At 41.1% G+C, this 20,241-nt stretch overlaps 1 long non-coding RNA gene across 1 annotated transcript; it reads left to right on the top strand.

Annotated features, from left to right (window-relative positions):
• The first annotated feature begins 14,876 nt into the window (after nt 1-14,876).
• On the top strand, nt 14,877-17,445 carry LOC311110079. The gene is made up of 3 exons (XR_014610673.1): nt 14,877-14,946; nt 15,614-15,724; nt 17,051-17,445. It is a non-coding gene; the product is annotated as an uncharacterized lncRNA (long non-coding RNA).
• Nucleotides 17,446-20,241: the final 2,796 nt, after the last annotated feature.

The raw sequence follows: 20,241 nt of genomic DNA, 5'->3' as shown, positions 1-20,241 counted from the left end.
GACTGGGGTAAAGTAATTTTCTCTGATGAATCCCCTTTCTGATTGTTTGGGGCATCCGGAAAACACCTTGTCCGGAGAAGACAAGGTGAGCGCTACCATCAGTCCTGTGTCAAGCCAACAGTAAAGCATCCTGAGACCATTCATGTGTGGGGTTGCTTCTCAGCCAAGGGAGTGGGCTCACTCACATTTTTGCCTAAGAACACAGCCATGAATAAAGAATGGCACCAACACATCCTCTGAGAGCAACTTCTCCCAACCGTCCAAGAACAGTTTGGTGACGACCAATGCCTTTTCCAGCATGATGGAGCACCTTGCCATAAGGCAAAAATAATAACTAAGTGGCTCGGGGAACAAAACATCGAAATTCTGGGTCCATGACCAGGAAACTCCCCAGACATTAATCCCATTGAGAACTTGTGGTCGATCCTCAAGAGGTGGGTGGACAAACAAAAACCCACAAACTCCAAGCATTGATTATGCAAGAATGGGCTGCCATCAGTCAGGATGTGGCCCAGAAGACCCATGGGGCGGCGCACAATTGGCCCAGCGTCGTCCAGGGTAGGGGAGGGAATGGCCGGCAGGGATGTTGGTAGAGCACGGCGTTTGCAGCGCTAGGGTTGTGGGTTCGATTCCCACGGGGGGCCAGTATGATAATGCACTCATAATGTATGCACTCACTAACTGTAAGTCGCTCTGGATAAGAGCGTCTGCTAAATGACTAAAATGTAATGTAAAATGTAAGTTAATTGGCAGCATGCCAGGGTGGATTGCAGAGGTTTTGAAAAAGAAGGGTCAACACTGCATATGTTGACTCTTTGCATAAACTTAATATAATTGTCAATAAAAGCCTTTGACACTAATGCTTGTAATTACACTACATCTGACAAAAATATCTCATAACACTGAAGCAGTGAACTTTGTGAAGACCAATACAATCATTCTCAAAACTTTTGACCACGACTGTACTCCCTGTTTACCCACGACTGTGTGGCCACGACTCCAATTCCATCTTCAAGTTTGATGACACAACGGTGGTAGGCCTGATCACCAACGGCGATGAGACAGCCTACAGGAAGGTCAGAGAACTGGCAGTGTGGTGCCAGGACAACAACCTCTCCCTCAACATCAGTAAGACCAAGGAGCTGATTGTGGACTACAGGAAACAGAGGGGGGTGCACACCCCCATCCACAGGGACGCAGCCGAGAGGGTCAAGAGCTTCAAGTTCCTCTGTGTCCACATCACTGAATACTTAACATGGTCCTCTCACACTAGAACAGCCTTGAAGAAGGCATGGCAGCGCCTCTTTAAATCGTTTGGGGTATGGCCTCGTCTCCAAGGAATGCTCCTCTGAGCCAGATGCTGATGACAGGTTGCTCTATGAAGGGCAGCTGGTATCGAACTTTCATAAACTACATTGCCCTCGACCGGAAGGCCCTACAAAGGGTGCTGCTGACGGCCCAGTGCATCACCAGGCGTGAGCTCCCAGCCATCCAGGACGAACATGCCAGGCGGTGTCTGAGAAAGGCCCAAAAATTGCCAAAGACTCCAGCCACCCGAGACATGGACTGTTCTCCATGCTCCCGTCAGGCAGGCGGTACCGGTGCATCAAGGCTTAGACCAACAGACTCCTAAACAGCTTCTATCCCCTGGCTATAAGTCTGTTAAAGGGGAACTGCACCAGCTGATTTGGCCTAGTTTTTTGGCTTGCTCCTCAAGAAATGCTGGCGGCCATAACAGAAGCCAAATGTGAGTTGGCGTGGGGGTGTGGTTTGATGTTTCTTGGGTGTGTCCAACACCAAGACACACCCGTCTGTCAGAAACTTGCTTGCAGTGGTTTCCCACCACTCAATCACAACACCAAACCTCCTGCAGGTTGAGTTTAAAAACTACAGGCAGATGTATGGTGAGATTCCGGAGGAAGCTTTCAATAGGTCAGTAGCCTACAAAGTAAATGAGAAGAATGCAATTGCTGAATTTATGTAGATTTTCTAAACTAAGTGTTTCAAATGTAGTAACAGGTCCATGTAGAATAAACAACCCTTTTATAATATAATAAATTAGAAGCAGTGTTCTGCTAATATAACAATGTGCACCTATCATCTTTCATTGTCCTTCCCAGCCGATACAGATACTGTGCCTATCTGCATTTTGTCTGGTGGTAATGGGGCTACCTTGGCAAACATGTCAGAGTGGTCATACCTTCCTATGTGGTGTCCTGTATACAACCTGATCCTGGCGCAGGATACACAGGGGTCTCCTTCCTCACATTGACTGATACCATTCAATTCAATAATAAAAAAGACAATACAAGTAAAAGTTGTGTCTAGTACATTTTTTATGCTGCGTGCCAGGTCTCTCTCCATTCAGAGACATCAGTAGCTTGTCTGTCAGTCTGGAATTCATCACATCATCTTGCAAGTCTCCATGTGCTGGCTCCATACATGTTTTTGTGAATACATACACACATAGTCACTGTTCTATTACCAATGGCAGTTAGGATAGGTAATATCTGACACACAAACAGTTCATCAGTGACACATGGAATGAAAAGGGTGTTGCTATTACTGGACATTTGTGCTGTACTGTATTATTAGTAATCACCTCATTGTGGATGTGTTGAGTGGATGTGTTGAGTGCCAGGTCTCTCTGCATCTCATGCATCTGTGAACACATACACACAGTCACTGGTCTATTACCAATGGCAGTTAGGGATAGGTGATATTTGACACACAAACATATACTATGTTGAAGTTTGAACAGGTCAGACTAAACCTACCTAATTCTGTTCTCCCCATCGACGACTGTTGATGAGCAGGCAAGAGGTGAGGCTGGAGGTGAGGTCTTTACCAGAGCCCCCCCCATGAATGTATGACATTCCTGGGAGTGTGTAAACTTACATTTTGTATTACCTTATCATTTTTGTATGTTCTCTATAGTTATGTACTTTGGAGCCAGAGACAGCAGGTGTTCAAACTGTAGAACCCAGTTCCTACAAACTATGCTACATTTTATCTCTGGGACCCTTAGGATGACAAATCAGAGCAAGATTACTGAATGTAAGTACATTATTTACCTTCAGAGGTGAATGTATCAAACCAGTTGCCGTGATACGTTTTTTGTTGTTGTGCACTCTACTCAAACAATAGTATAGTATTTTCCACTGTAATAGCTACTGTAAATTGGACAGTGCAGTTAGATTAACAAGAATGTAAGCTTTCTGCCCATATAAGACATGTCTATGTCCTGGAAAGTTTGCTGTTACTTACAACAGTCATGCTAATCACATTAGTGCACGTTAGCTCAACCGTCCCGTATACGGGATACCGATCCCATAGAGGTTAGTCGTTTTTTTTGGTATCTGTAGTTCTCTATTTCTATTTTAGACCACTTATCTTTTTTTTATTTTTTGTGGTTTAAAAAATAAATACATTTGGGGGTAGATCAGCTTTAATATTGTAGATAGATTGTAACTTCCATCAATGTAATTGTCTGCATCACTTCCAATCCCCCATGTTTTTTTCCCTTGCAAATAAATAAATATATATATACACAGTTGAAGTCGGAAGTTTACATACACCTTAGCCAAATACATTTAAACTCAATTTTCACAATTCCTGACATTTAATCCTAGTAAATATTCCCTGTTTTAGGTCAGTTAGGATCACCACTTTATTTTAAGAATGTGAAATGTCAGAATAATAGTAGAGAGAATGATTTATTTCAGCTTCTTTCATCACATTCCCAGTGGGTCAGAAGTTTACATACACTTAATTAGTATTTGGTAGCATTGCCTTTAAATTGTTTAACTTGGGTCAAACGTTTCGGGTAGCCTTCCACAAGCTTCCCACAATAAGTTGGGTGAATTTTGGCCCATTCCTCCTGACAGAGCTGGTGTAACTGAGTCAGGTTTGTAGGCCTCCTTGCTCGCACACGCTTTTTCAGTTCTGCCCACACATTTTCTATAGGAATGAGGTCAGGGCTTTATGATGGCCACTCCAATACCTTGACTTTGTTGTCCTTAAGCCATTTTGCCACAACTTTGGAAGTATGCTTGGGGTCATTGTCCATTTGGAAGACCCATTTGCGACCAAGCTTTAACTTCCTGACTGATGTCTTGAGATGTTGCTTCAATATATCCACATAATTTTCCTTCCTCATGATGCCATCTATTTTGTGAAGTGCACCAGTCCCTCCTGCAGCAAAGCACCCCCACAGCATGATGCTGCCACCCCTGTGCTTCACGGTTGGGATGGTGTTCTTTGGCTTGCAAGACCCCCTTTTTCCTCCAAACATAACGATGGTCATTATGGCCAAACAGTTCTATTTTGTTTAATCAGACCAGAGGACATTTCTCCAAAAAGTACAATATTTGTTCCCATGTGCAGTTGCAAACCATAGTCTGGCTTTTTTATGGCGGTTTTGGAGCAGTGGCTTCTTCCTTGCTGAGCGTCCTTTCAGGTTATGTCGATATAGGACTCGTTTTACTATGGATATAGATACTTTTGTACCTGTTTCCTCCAGCATCTTCACAAGGTCCTTTGCTGTTGTTCTGGGATTGATTTGCACTTTTCGCACCAAAGTACGTTCATCTCTAGGAGACAGAATGCGTCTCCTTCCTGAGCGGTATGATGGCTGCGTGGTCCCATGGTGTTTATACTTGCGTACTATTGTTTGTACAGATGAACATGGTACCTTCAGGCGTTTGGAAATTGCTCCCAAGGATGAACTGGTGGAGGTCTACAATTTTCTTTCTGAGGTCTTGGCTGATTTCTTTTGATTTTCCCATGATGTCAAGCAAAGAGGCACTGAGTTTGAAGGTAGGCCTTGAAATACATCCACAGGTACACCTCCAATTGACTCAAATGATGTCAATTAGCCTATCAGAAGTTTCTAAAGCCATGACATAATTTTCTGGAATTTTCCAAGCTGTTTAAAGGCACAGTTAACTTAGTGTATGTAAACTTCTGATCCACTGGAATTGTGATACAGTGAATTATAAGTGAAATAATCTGTCTGTAAACAATTGTTGGAAGAATTACTTGTGTCATGCACAAAGTAGATGTCCTAACCGACTTGCCAAAACTATAGTTTGTTAACAAGAAATTTGTGGAGTGGTTGAAAAACGAGTTTTAATGACTCCAACCTAAGTGTATGTAAACTTCACGACATATACACATACATACATATAAATACATATACATATCCTTTTAAAAAATATATTTCCGTTTATTACTGCCAAGAGTGTGCAAATCTGTCATCAAGGCAAAGGGTGGCTATTTGAAGAATCTCAAATATAAAATATATTTTGATATGTTTAACACTTTTGTGGTTACTACATGATTCCATATGTGTTATTTCATAGTTTTGATGTCTTCATTATTATTTTACAATGTAGAAAATAGTAAAAAATAAAGAAAAACCCTTGAATGAGTAGGTGTGTCCAAACCTTTGACCGGTAGTGTATATTTAAAACCAAATACTTTTAGCTTTTACTCAAGTAGAATTTTCCTGGGTGACTTTCACTTTTACTTGAGTCATTTTCTATTAACATATCTTTACTTTGACTCAAGTATGACAATTGGATACTTTTTCCACCACTGTATATGCTGCATGTTCAGCTGCAAACTGGACATCTCTCAAAGAACTTCGGCAGGCTAATGTTATGAGGTGCTGTTGACTGGGAGGGCCTGTGACAGGGAGATATAATAGACAGCCAAGTGGTAAATTGCATTTTGTTCTAAAGAAAGGACAAAGCTTTTTACTAATGCACTTCACAACCAGAATTATTCTACTAGTAGTATTTGCTTGGCTGTTGAATTAGGCTACTAGTTTATCAAGCTGGGTATTTTTTAATACAACTTTTCACATAACACACATTACCTGTCGTTGTTGATGAAGACGTCTGTGTCATCAGTGCAGTAACTTGAATGAGATGGACGTAGGTTGTAGACTTAAGGGGTGCTTTGAAGAACCCTTTTCAAAAGAGGGGTTCGTTTTGGAACCAGCAGTGCCCTCATGAGTAAAGGGCGCTCGTGCGTATAACTAAAATTGAGAACGTTGGTCAAAAGACGGCTTGACCGACTGAGGGGTGGAGCATGGCGTCTTCAGCGAAAAGATGAGCAGTTGGAAAGGGAGTAAGTCCCGATGATAGTGAGGATAACAGCTCGGATGAGGGATCAGAAGACGATGGTGATTCAGGAGAGGAGGACAGCGGATCAGAAGAGGAGAGAAATGAAGAGGTCAAGGCCGAGGATAGAATAGATGCCGGAAGGGAAAGGAGGGGGAAAATGGAGTCCTTAGAGAAGGCAAGAAACAGATATAGGTTTGGAGAAATGCAGTATTATCATAAGGAGACGTATACTTGGATGAATGAGGAGGAATGGAGGGAAAAAGAGAGGCAGAGGAGGTCTAAGAGAGAGATGGAGGAAGATTGTGAGTTTGAGTCAGTTAAAAATGGCGGGAAAAAGGGAGAAGGTTTGTTAAAGAAGAGTGGTAGGAAATGTAAGCAAAGTGAGCTGAAGACAGGAGGAGAAATGGAAGTGAATGAGGGTGATGTATCGGAGGTGGTAGGTGTGGTGAAGTACTCGGAGGCCGAAAATTGCACAGCGGGTCAGGATAAAGATGAGTCTGTGACAGTAGGAGTGAAGTTTGTGGAAAAAATTGATCCTTGCCTTTTGGCTGATCCAATTGTGGTTTCAAGATGGGTGAAAAGAGCGTTGGGTAAAGTGGAATCGGTGAGGTTAACCAGAAGTGGTCTAGTGATAATTGTTTATGTTTCTGTTGGGTAGAAGGAGAAGGCGCTCAGAGTTAAACAAATCGGGGAAAGAATTGTGAATTGTTTCGCTCTTAAGAAAAGGGCGCCATTGAGAGGAGTGATTACTGGAGTAGCAGTGAATGTAAAAGTTGACCAACTGAAGGAGATGATTCCCGGTGTGTGTGATGCTCGTCGTTTGGTGCGACGTAAACAGGGTGGCGAGAGTGGGGAAACAGAAGAGTCATTGTCTGTTCTTTTGAGTTTTGAAGCTGAGTCTTTGCCTGAGAAAGTGAGGTTAGGATATATAAGTTATCCAGTGCGAGCATATGTGCCGAATACCTTAAGATGTTACAGGTGTCAAACTTATGGGCATGTGGCAGCAGTGTGTAGGAGGGAGATTCCAAGGTGTGAGAAGTGTGCAGAAGGGCATGAGACAAAGGAGTGTGAAGCAGTGGGGAAAGTGGTGGTATGTGCTAATTGTAGGGGTGGCCATGGGGCTGGGGATCAGACATGTCCAGTGCGAGAGAAGCAGGTTGAGGTATCCAGGGTAAGAGTAGAGAAAAAGTTGTCATATGCGGAGGCAGTGAAGAAAGTAGAGAAAGATGGGTCAAGGGGGAGGGATCCTGAGAGAAATTGTGTGAGTAGTAGAGATGTACCAGTACAGAGGGATAAATGGTGATATATGGTTCAGCAAGATTGGATTTTTAGCGGTTATAGCAATGGTTATTAATTGTACTGCAGGGATGGAACGCAAATCGAAGAAAATTGAGGTGGTGGTGGCAGCTGCAGAGAGATATTTGGGTGTGCGAGACTTGACAGCAGAAGAGTTACAGGGAGTGTTAAGTGGTGATGTCTCATCAATTCAGGTTGAGGGCATGAGGTAGGAGTGAGGTGGGGTTAATTATTAGTTGTAGTGTTGAAGGTGTGAGTGTAGTGTTAGATGGTAGGATATTTCTTTGCTTTGGTTTATTTTATTTTTCAAGGAAAGATAAGGGAGTTGAACTCCAGTCTAGTAGGTGGCGGTAATGCAACAAATTGGATGCCAACTGCCGTTAAACCTAATTGAAGAAGAAGAAGAAGAAGTGCAGTAACTCGGTTCACTATCAGAGGCCTCATGATGGCGTGTTCCTTTTCATGAGTCAAGGGACACTGGCAACAACGGAGGAGGTGTCACAAGGGTACTTGTGTTGCATGACACACTTTTATTCTGAGGTCTGGCCTGACAAGCTGTGGTAAATAGAAAGTGAACAGTGAATACAACTTTTTTTGGAGGTCGCTAAACCATTGCAATCACATTGCAGGACATGTTATGATACCCACCTTTGTGCCTTCTGGTAAATCCTGGCGTCCGTTCATGACCAGGGCATAAATCTGGCACCCAACTGGGCACTTTGTCTAACAGAAAAACAGGGTCAACAATTGTCATAATCTCTCAATTATAAACATAGCTCGAGAAATAATCTAATCCCGTTTGGAAGCTAATTCTATGCTTTACAGATGTAGACTGACTGGCTCCAGATTGGATTAGATTCAGTCCAGTGATGCCATTACACTATGCAACCAACTGTGAAGTTTTGCTATGGCCCTGAGTTGGTTTGGATAAGGATTAGGATAAAGTAGGATAAAGTAATCCTTCTACCCCCCCCCCCCCCTTTACTCCCCCCCCCCCCCCCCCCCCCCCCCCATTTTACTCCAACCCCCCCCCCCTCCCAAAAAAAAAACACATTGTAAAGTGGTTACCCCACTGGCTATAAGGTGAATTCACCTATTTGTAAGTCGCTCTGGATAAGAGCGTCTGCTAAATGACGTAAATGTAAATGTTTGAGTTTGTTGCTGCTAGTTAGTACACTGTTGTAGTCAGACATGAGTTAGCTAGTACCACCATAGCTGCATCCAATATTTATTTGTGCCTTAGACATGGGTTACACCTTGGAGGCTAATGTGACTGTTTCGTCTAAATTGCACTAATTTAGAGTGGCATGGAAATACGATGACATTGCTAAAGTAGGCAAATAATTAGTAGGAAACAACTTTGCCATATTATGTAGTCAAATTTACCTCAGAGAGATGGCAATGTTGCCATTACTGTTACTAGCGAAGTTTGTCAAAAATAGGTCGCAATGCTAATGTTAGCTAGGTAAAATATGGTGGTCCCCTCAATCTTAGTTAGCTGGCTGAAGTTGTACTGCATCTAAAGTCAATCTGGCGACATCACAATCATGACAAAAGGTTTTCCTACAAATTATTTGCCTTCTTTTGAAATGTTATTGTGTTTCCAAGCCAAATCCGAGTTGTATTGAGGTAGGCTAACTAACGCCAGCTATGCTAGCAATGATAGTCATAATGAATATCAAAATATACATAACCAGCAGTCAGTCTATGGTCTAGCTACTGATATACTCAACAACACCCTGTGACCAACGAACTCCAACCACCTATTCCGCATGATAGGGTGCTTCGGCAGGGCATGCAAACCATAGTTGGTCAATCCGTATAGGGCTTTTCAGTCTCAAACGGCTGTGACATTTGAACGCGTTGGGGGAAATGAAACACTTCTTGTGATGAACTGAGTATTTAGCCCTGTTTACATGGATATATTACCAGAAGTATATTACCAGAAGTATTTAGCCCTGTTTACATGGATATATTACCAGAAGTATATTACCAGAAGTATTTAGCCCTGTTTACATGGATATATTACCAGAAGTATTTAGCCCTGTTTCCATGGATATATTACCAGAAGTATTTAGCCCTGTTTACATGGATATATTACCAGAAGTATTTAGCCCTGTTTCCATGGATATATTACCAGAAGTATTTAGCCCTGTTTACATGGATATATTACCAGAAGTATATTACCAGAAGTATTTAGCCCTGTTTACATGGATATATTACCAGAAGTATTTAGCCCTGTTTACATGGATATATTACCAGAAGTATTTAGCCCTGTTTACATGGATATATTACCAGAAGTATTTAGCCCTGTTTACATGGATATATTACCAGAAGTATATTACCAGAAGTATTTAGCCCTGTTTACATGGATATATAACCAGAAGTATTTAGCCCTGTTTACATGGATATATTACCAGAAGTATATTACCAGAAGTATTTAGCCCTGTTTCCATGGATATATTACCAGAAGTATTTAGCCCTGTTTCCATGGATATATTACCAGAAGTACAGTGAGGGAAAAAAGTATTTGATCCCCTGCTGATTTTGTACGTTTGCCCACTGACAAAGAAATGATCAGTCTATAATTTTAATGGTAGGTTTATTTGAACAGTGTGAGTTTGACCCCTCTCAATCAGAAAGATTTCTGGCTCCCAGGTGTCTTTTATACAGGTAACGAGCTGAGATTAGGAGCACACTCTTAAAGGGAGTGCTCCTAATCTCAGTTTGTTACCTATATAAAAGACACCTGTCCACAGAAGCAATCAATCAATCAGATTCCAAACTCTCCACCATGGCCAAGACCAAAGAGCTCTCCAAGGATGTCAGGGACAAGATTGTAGACCTACACAAGGCTGGAATGGGCTACAAGACCATCGCCAATCAGCTTGGTGAGAAGGTGACAACAGTTGGTGCGATTATTCGCAAATAGAAGAAACACAAAATAACTGTCAATCTCCCTCGGCCTGGGGCTCCATGCAAGATCTCACCTCGTGGAGTTGCAATGATCATGAGAACGGTGAGGAATCAGCCCAGAACTACACGGGAGGATCTTGTCAATGATCTCAAGGCAGCTGGGACCATAGTCACCAAGAAAACAATTGATAACACACTACGCCGTGAAGGACTGAAATCTTGCAGCGCCCGCAAGGTCCCCCTGCTCAAGAAAGCACATATACATGCCCGTCTGAAGTTTGCCAATGAACATCTGAATGATTCAGAGAACTGGGTGAAAGTGTTGTGGTCAGATGAGACCAAAATGGAGCTCTTTGGCATCAACTCAACTCGCTGTGTTTGGAGGAGGAATAATGCCTATGACCCCAAGAACACCATCCCCACCGTCAAACATGGTGGTGGAAACATTATGCTTTGGGGGTGTTTTTCTGCTAAGGGGACAGGACAACTTCACAGCATCAAAGGGACGATGGACGGGACCATGTACCGTCAAACTTGGGTGAGAAACTCCTTCCCTCAGCCAGGGCATTGAAAATGGGTCGTGGATGGGTATTCCAGCATGACAATGACCCAAAACACACGGCCAAGGCAACAAAGGAGTGGCTCAAGAAGAAGCACATTAAGGTCCTGGAGTGGCCTAGCCAGTCTCCAGACCTTAATCCCATAGAAAATCTGTGGAGGGAGCTGAAGGTTCGAGTTGCCAAACGTCAGCCTCGAAACCTTAATGACTTGGAGAAGATCTGCAAAGAGGAGTGGGACAAAATCCCTCCTGAGATGTGTGCAAACCTGGTGGCCAACTACAAGAAACGTCTGACCTCTGTGATTGCCAACAAGGGTTTTGCCACCAAGTACTAAGTGATGTTTTGCAGAGGGGTCAAATACTTATTTCCCTCATTAAAATGCAAATCAATTTATAACATTTTTGACATGCGTTTTTCTGGATTTTTTTGTTGTTATTCTGTCTCTCACTGTTCAAATAAACCTACCATTCAAATTATAGACTGATCATTTCTTTGTCAGTGGGAAAACATACAAAATCAGCAGGGGATCAAATACTTTTTTCCCTCACTGTATTTAGCCCTGTTTCCATGGATATATTACCAGAAGTATTTAGCCCTGTTTCCATGGATATATTACCAGAAGTATTTAGCCCTGTTTCCATGGATATATTACCAGAAGTATTTAGCCCTGTTTCCATGGATATATTACCAGAAGTATTTAGCCCTGTTTCCATGGATATATTACCAGAAGTATTTAGCCCTGTTTCCATGGATATATTACCAGAAGTATTTAGCCCTGTTTCCATGGATATCACGCCTACACTAACAATCTTTCACACACCCACCAACTCACACTAACACCCACACACATACACTCACCACCACACACCCACCAATTCACACTAGCACCCACACACATACACTCACCACCACACACCCACCAACTCACACTAACACCCACACACATACTCACCACCACACACCCACCCACCAACTCACACTAACACCCACACACAAACACTCACCAACACACACCCACCGACTCACACTAACACCCACACACATACACTCACCACCACACACCCACCAACTCACACTAACACCCACACACATACACTCACCACCACACACCCACCAACTCACACTAACACCCACACACATACACTCACCACCACACACCCACCAACTCACACTAACACCCACACACATACACTCACCACCACACACCCACCAACTCACACTAACACCCACACACATACACTCACCACCACACACCCACCAACTCACACTAACACCCACACCCACACTCACCACCACACACCCACCAACTCACACTAACACCCACACTCACCACCACACACCCACCAACTCACACTAACACCCACACACATACACTCACCACCACACACCCACCAACTCACACTAACACCCACACACATACAGTCACCACCACACACACACCAACCCATCACTTATGCTGCAATGCTAATCCATGCCTACATGTACATATCTACCTCTATCACTCCAGTATCCCTGCTCATTGTAAATCTGGTACTGGCACTGACCCAGTGGCGGGTCTAGACCATTCCAACTGGGAGGGGCCAGGCTGGGGCCAGTTGTACTGTTAGAGGGGCCAGTTACATTACACATTATTGTTGTCATGTCGTTTTCTTCACTGCATTGCAGGCATTAATAGACAAATGACCATGTTTATAATCATTCAACTATTTATTATTTGCATTTACATTACATTTTTACATTTGCATTACATATTCATTATCAGTTACATCAACTGTATTCTACGGTTTTTGTGGTTTCTTGCAAAAAGATCAGCAAATTCATCTAGATTCAAGGCCTTTGCCCTCCTTGACTCAATACTTAATACACCTAAATTGCTTAATCTCTCATCTGACATTGTGGACCTAAGATACGTTTTCACCAGCTTTAGTGCAGAAAAACTCTGTTCACAAGAAGCGGTACTAACAGGGATTGAAACAGCTATTTTGCAGTTTAAAGAGCTCAAAGAAAACGTATTTATAAGGCTCAATGAATAATGCTAGCTCTACTACACTGGAGGGTCTCTGCATGCCACTCTGTATTTTCCTTTGTAAAATTCTTCTGAACTGATGTAGTTCATGCCCCAAGTCCTCAATATTTGATTCATACATTCTAGCAAATGGAAACAGGGACTTCTCTTTGAGAAATGTAACTATAATTAAAACTATCTATTTGGGTAACTTTAGACACATACCTTAGCCAGACAACTTCTGAAATCCATCTGATATCTATATCACAAGCCCAATAGCATGTTAAATGAGATCATTCATTTCAATCATAAACCGACACATTTCTATACATATATAAACGGACTAATTGCACTGCTTTACAAGTAACCACAGATGTATTCAACATCACAAACCTGATGGTCCACTGCTTGTTGACGCACATGGCTCCTCTGTTGGTGTCTCACTCTCAGCCTCTATGTCCCCCTCAGCCTCTCCATCTTTCACTTTCCTGCTCTACTATGCCTTCACTCTGTCTCTTCAATGGACAAGTCTTCCTGCTCTCTCTCTGCAGGCTCTCTGCTCTCTCCACACCTGAACCCTCTGGCTCTGTCTGACTTCCTGCCTTGTCTTTTCTTTGGAAGAAACATTATGTCCTTTTTTCTCTTCATGTTGGTGAGAACTATAGAGCAAAAGCAATGGGGACCAAGCTTATTCATTCATTTACTGAAAATAACTGACATGCTAGGTAGCTATCTTTCATGTCTAACATTTTAACGTTACAATCCGTTTACTGAGAGTGGTTTAAGTAAAAGCACTCAGCACCATGCGTTTATGATCAAATATTATATCATTTTTCATATTGCCATACATTTCCGACACCTGACTGTTAGAATTAGCTACAAAACTAAACCAAAAACAATGCAAACGAATACATAGGCAAGGATTCAATCCAATTCATTAATTAATTCACAAAGAAAGTAACAAAAGGCCAGGTTAACATTAGCTGATCTACCGTTACACTTCTGTAATGCATTTAATAGTTAACTATGTTACAAATACAACATATTAAACATTTTGCTCACCTCTTTATTTCGTTCTTCTTGCTTGAATGATATTATTCGCGCCAAATTTCTTTCAACTTCTGAATAGAAAAAAACTTGCAGATCCACGTGGTACGATACTGTTGTGTTCTGCTTGAAGGAGTCACACTAGAAAATGTGTTGGGTTACTTTAGTGTTCTGCTTTGCCAATGTCTAATAACGGATGTAAAAAATAAAATACAAAATCTGTGATAATTATTTCAGACTCCGCATTCAGGGGGGCCACAAGGGGGTCCAAGCTAGTGCACTGACCCCTGTATAGAGCTTACATTCTCCTGTTTTTTCTCTCTCTCTCTCTTATTTCTCCAGTTTTTTTGTTGTTGTACTATTTTGATATTGAATACTGCACTGTTGGGAAGTGCTTGCATGTTAACCATTTCATTGTACTTGTGCTTGTGACAAATGAAACTTGAAACTTGAAAATAGCCCTACAAGGTGTGGAATGTTAGCTAAACAGACTGGTACCCAGGGCAGAGCTGAGCCACACAGCTCTGAAGTCACCTTTCACTGGGAATGGAAGCTGTTCGCTCCTATTCTAATCTATTTGAAATCTCCTAAACTGCCAAATGTTCTCCTTGGTTTCTTTCCACAGAAAACTATTTTTTCCAGAACTGAACCCGCACTCAGAACTGAATCATCCCACATTTCATCAGAATCTTAGTGTCAAAATGCCATGTTTGATGAGTCAATACAGCTCCACCCTGTGTAGTACGTTATCTTTTTTGCCTGTTTTACAATTAATCATCCAACTCATGAAATAAACAGATTCCTCTTGAGAAAATGTATGATTTAGGCTACCAGAACATTCCGCCCAACCCTGGACAGTATGCATGTCTTATGGGTGGACCTTATGAGAAAACGTTATTTCAAACACATATGCCCAAAGAGCCCACACAAGACAGGACAGAAACATGAGGACTCTCCTTTATGCTACTACTCAGTCTATCCCTTTCCTCAGGTAATTATAATAATGATGATATAATAAAGTTATGTTTCAGTATGAATTGGACTTTTGATTATTTAAGTGATAAATACATTTATAAAATGTATTACTTATTTGCATATTTGGTAATTCTATATATTTTTTTGCTTTACCACATTCATGATCTTATTGACATGTCAGAAAGTCAGGTATCAGAACTGTCATTGTATGGATGGATGTGTCTTTTGAATAATGATGTTGATGACTCCTCACACTGTAATTATTTCACATTATATGTTTGTCATTTCAGTAGATGCACTGAAATACTATGCATGTTATCCTTTCAATTTGTCATTTTATTTGTTTGTCATTTATGAAATGCTCTCCGTGTTGCTCTTTGTAGTTCGTCATTTAATTTACATTTTAGTAATTTAGCAGACGCTCTTATCCAGAGCGACTTACAGGAGCAATTAGGGTTAAGTGCCTTGCTTAAGGGCACATCGACCGATTTTTCACCTAGTTGGCTCGGGGATTAGAACCAGCAACCTTTCGGTTACTGGCACAACGCTCTTACCCACTAAGCTACCTGCCGCCTGTCATTAATGCACTGAAATGCTATACGTTTTGCACATTGTCAATTCATTTGTTTGTCATTTTTTAAATGTGTGTTGCAGTTTGTCATTTAATTTGTATGTCATTTCAGTCGATGCACTGAAATGCTATGTCTGCAATTCAACCACCTCCAATGCTGACTGTAATAAGGAAATATGCCTGACTCAGAATGCTACGTGTATGATCACTGAGAATAATGAGGGTAAGGATAATGGGAGGAATAATAATTGATTAGCTTGGAAACTGGTAGTAACCAAGAGTCATTCTAATCAATATCATAATTTTATAAAACATTTTGAACTGATTGTGGAACATGTTAAACTTGTGTTCTAACCCTAATGTGTTAATACACTGCAATCATAGAAAAAACAGGGCACCAGTGACTTTCCAGAAAATCTGTAATGTAATACATAATAACTGATTCATTATTAACCTATATTTACTAAGCCTTGAATAGCTCTAATCTAAAATCTACTTAATGTTAGTTTGTACAAGCTAAAGTAATAGTCTATCTATTGGACAGGACTTGATTGAGTGACTTACATGAGGAAAAGACATACAGTGAGCTCCAAAAGTATCGGTACAGTGACCAATGTTTGTTGTTTTGGCTCTGTACTCCAGCAATTTGGATTTGAAAAGATACAATGGCTATGAGTTTAAAGTGCAGACTGTCAGCTGTGTACATAGTCCCCTATTTTAGGGGACCAAAAGTATTTGGACAAATTCACGTACACTACCAGTCAAAAGTTTGGACACACCTACTCATTCAAGGGTTTTTCTTTATTTTTACTATTTTCTACATTGTAGAATAATAGTGAAGACATCAAAACTATGAAATAACACATATGGAATCATGTAGTAACCAAAAAAGTGTTAAACAAATCAAAAATATATTTTATATTTGAGATTCTTCAAATAGCAACCCTTTGCGTTGATGACAGCTTTGATTCCATATGTGTTATTTCATCGTTTTGATGTCTTCACTATTATTCTACAAAGTAGAAAATAGTAAAAATAAAGAAAAACCCTTGAATAAATAGGTGTGTCCAAACTTTTGACTGGTACTGTACGTGTATTAAAGTAGTCAAAAGTTAAGTATTTGGTCCCATATTCATAGCACGCAATGACAACATCAAGCTTGTGACTCTACAAATTAGTTGGATGCATTTGCTGTTTGTTTTGGTTGTGTTTCTGATTATTTATGCCCAATAGAAATGAATGGTAAATAATGTATTGTGTCATTTTGGAGTCACTTTTATTGTAAATAAGAATATAATATGTTTCTAAACACTTCTACATTAATGTGGATGCTACCATGATTACGAATAGTCCTGAATGAATCGTGAGCAATGATGAGTGAGAAAGTTAGACGCACAAAAAAAATGCTAACTTCCCCTGTTATTGTAATGGTGAGAGATTACCATGTCTTGGGGGTATTATATTTGTGGGTCTAACTTTCTCACACATCATTATTCACGATTCATTCAGGATTACTTGGAGCTCACTGTATGTTGTTTTCTGTTGATAGGTGAGAAGAAAGTCATGCAACAGTGTGTCAGTTCTGAACACTGTACGCAAGAGAAGGCTGGTGCTGGTTTGAGTGAATCCGGAAAAGGCATCCGAGTGACCTGCTGCATTACTGATCGGTGTATCAATGCCGCTGTGGCTACTGCCAAACCCAGCAGTGGGGCTACCATCCACATCCACACAGCTCTCCTGCTTCTACCACTTGGTGTCCTTTCTCTCCTCAGCAAATATTACAGATAGACTTAAATTATAAGTATGGTAACATGTTATAATGTAATATTATGTGAGAGCTAACCAGAACATGCACATACTGTATGTATCCAGGATGTATTTGAAATGGGACTATTGAGCTACAATGCATTAATGGAGATTTTGCACTTACAGTGGGGAAAAAAAGTATTTAGTCAGCCACCAATTGTGCAAGTTCTCCCACTTAAAAAGATGAGAGAGGCCTGTAATTTTCATCATAGGTACATGTCAACTATGACAGACAAATTGAGAAAGAAAATCCAGAAAATCACATTGTAGGATTTTTTATGAATTTATTTGCAAATTATGATGGAAAATAAGTATTTGGTCACCTACAAACAAGCAAGATTTCTGGCTCTCACAGACCTGTAACTTCTTCTTTAAGAGGCTCCTCTGTCCTCCACTCGTTACCTGTATTAATGGCACCTGTTTGAACTTGTTATCAGTATAAAAGACACCTGTCCACAACCTCAAACAGTCACACTCCAAACTCCACTATGGCCAAGACCAAAGAGCTGTCAAAGGACACCAGAAACAAAATTGTAGACCTGCACCAGGCTGGGAAGACTGAATCTGCAATAGGTAAGCAGCTTGGTTTTAAGAAATCAACTGTGGGAGAAATTATTAGGAAATGAAAGACATACAAGACCACTGATAATCTCCCTCGATCTGGGGCTCCACGCAAGATCTCACCCCGTGGGGTCAAAATGATCACAAGAACGGTGAGCAAAAATCCCAGAACCACACAGGGGGACCTAGTGAATGACCTGCAGAGAGCTGGGACCAAAGTAACAAAGCCTACCATCAGTAACACACTACGCCGCCAGGGACTCAAATCCTGCAGTGCCAGACGTGTCCCCCTGCTTAAGCCAGTACATGTCCAGGCCCGTCTGACGTTTGCTAGAGTGCATTTGGATGATCCAGAAGAGGATTGGGAGAATGTCATATGGTCAGATGAAACCAAAATAGAACTTTTTGGTAAAAACTAAACTCGTCGTGTTTGGAGGACAAAGAATGCTGAGTTGCATCCAAAGAACACCATACCTACTGTGAAGCATGGGGGTGGAAACATCATGCTTTGGGGCTGTTTTTCTGCAAAGGGACCAGGACGACTGATCTGTGTAAAGGAAAGAATGAATGGGGCCATGTATCGTGAGATTTTGAGTGAAAACCTCCTTCCATCAGCAAGGGCATTGAAGATGAAACGTGGCTGGGTCTTTCAGCATGACAATGATCCCAAACACACCGCCCGGGCAACGAAAGAGTGGCTTCGTAAGAAGCATTTCAAGGTCCTGGAGTGGCCTAGCCAGTCTCCAGATCTCAACCCCATAGAAAATCTTTGGAGGGAGTTGAAAGTCTGTGTTGCCCAGCGACAGCCCCAAAACATCACTGCTCTAGAGGAGATCTGCATGGAGGAATGGGCCAAAATACCAGCAACAGTGTGTGAAAACCTTGTGAAGACTTACAGAAAACGTTTGACCTGTGTCATTGTCAACAAAGGGTATATAACAAAGTATTGAGAAACTTTTGTTATTGACCAAATACTTATTTTCCATCATAATTTGCAAATAAATTCATTACAAATCCTACAATGTGATTTTCTGGATTTTTTCTCTCATTTTGTCTATCATAGTTGACGTGTACTTATGATGAAAATTACAGGCCTCTCTCATCTTTTTAAGTGGGAGAACTTGCACTATTGGTGGCTGACTAAATACTTTTTCCCCCACTGTATACAATGTGCACTTATCAGGAATCAACTGTACTTTAAATATTTAGCAGACACTCTTATCCAGATCGACTTACAGTTAGTGCATACATTTTCATACTGGCCCCCCGTGGGAATCGAACCCACAACCCTGGCGTTGCAAACGCCATGCTCTACCAACTGAGCTACACGGGGGGCATTAAATAATGAAGATACTGTAAGGTCTTTTAAAAATAAGTAGGAAGGCTAGCGTGATGTTTTTGAATCACATCCCTCTACTAGGGTTTAGGGAATGCCTTTCCTCTTTGATTCAATTATTACAATTAAATGATTTACCTGTATCTCTGTTGCATTGTCATGACTAAACATTAAAAGCCTGCTTGTGGCTGGAATCTGAAGTAACTTAATATGGTCTTCTGTTTCCAACAACATGATAATAATGATTATTATAATAATAATAACAATAATACATAGGTCTTCTATAGCACTTTTCTGAAACCCAAAGGTGATTATATTTTCATTTTATTCTATCAACAAGTTAAATTACTATGCAACTGTCCTCGTTACAGAGACAAACAAATTATATCTTGGGTTCACTAAAAAGGAACCAGTGTCTTCTCCTTTTCTGGCTAAAATATGACCAATAACATCTTTCTCAATCTCAGTGACAACATCACTGCTGGTGCGTTATTTTGCAGAACTGATTTCACAAGAGAGAGCAACTGTGAAAGTGATCCAGTCCAGTCATCTTGTAGAGCCTGAAATAGTCCTATTGTAGTTGAGTTAGAAGCAGCCCATGGTTGTTTAAAAAAATATAATGAATTGAGAAGAAAGTCTCTACAGAGTAATACAGACATGGTTGACTAGCAACAATGATTCCTTGAGGATTTCCAGGGTTCCTCGAGTCACCACTAATTCTAAGATTGTAGTCTTTAATTATGGTTTGAATGTGTTCTGCTAGTAACAAACAGCCGAACTGCAGTTGACCCTTCCCTGTCCCAGACCATGAAGAGACAACACATGCTAGAAACTCAAAATTAACCTACTGGCGTTATTCATTTCAAAATCACGGCCCGGGGCCTGCCTGCCCGACGCAGCAGGGCGGTGAAGGTTACTTTTTTCATGATTCGTGAGTTAATGAGATGAGATTCATGAGTTTACTTTTTTCATAGCAGGATAAAAGGGCAGGTGCTCCAGCACCGCTAGGTTTCTATCTGTGCACATGCCTTGTACTC

The sequence above is a fragment of the Coregonus lavaretus genome (assembly GCF_964263955.1).
Source record: "Coregonus lavaretus genome assembly, chromosome: 3".
In the NCBI taxonomy this organism is placed as follows: domain Eukaryota; kingdom Metazoa; phylum Chordata; class Actinopteri; order Salmoniformes; family Salmonidae; genus Coregonus; species Coregonus lavaretus.
This window is presented reverse-complemented; position numbering and strand designations above follow the sequence as displayed.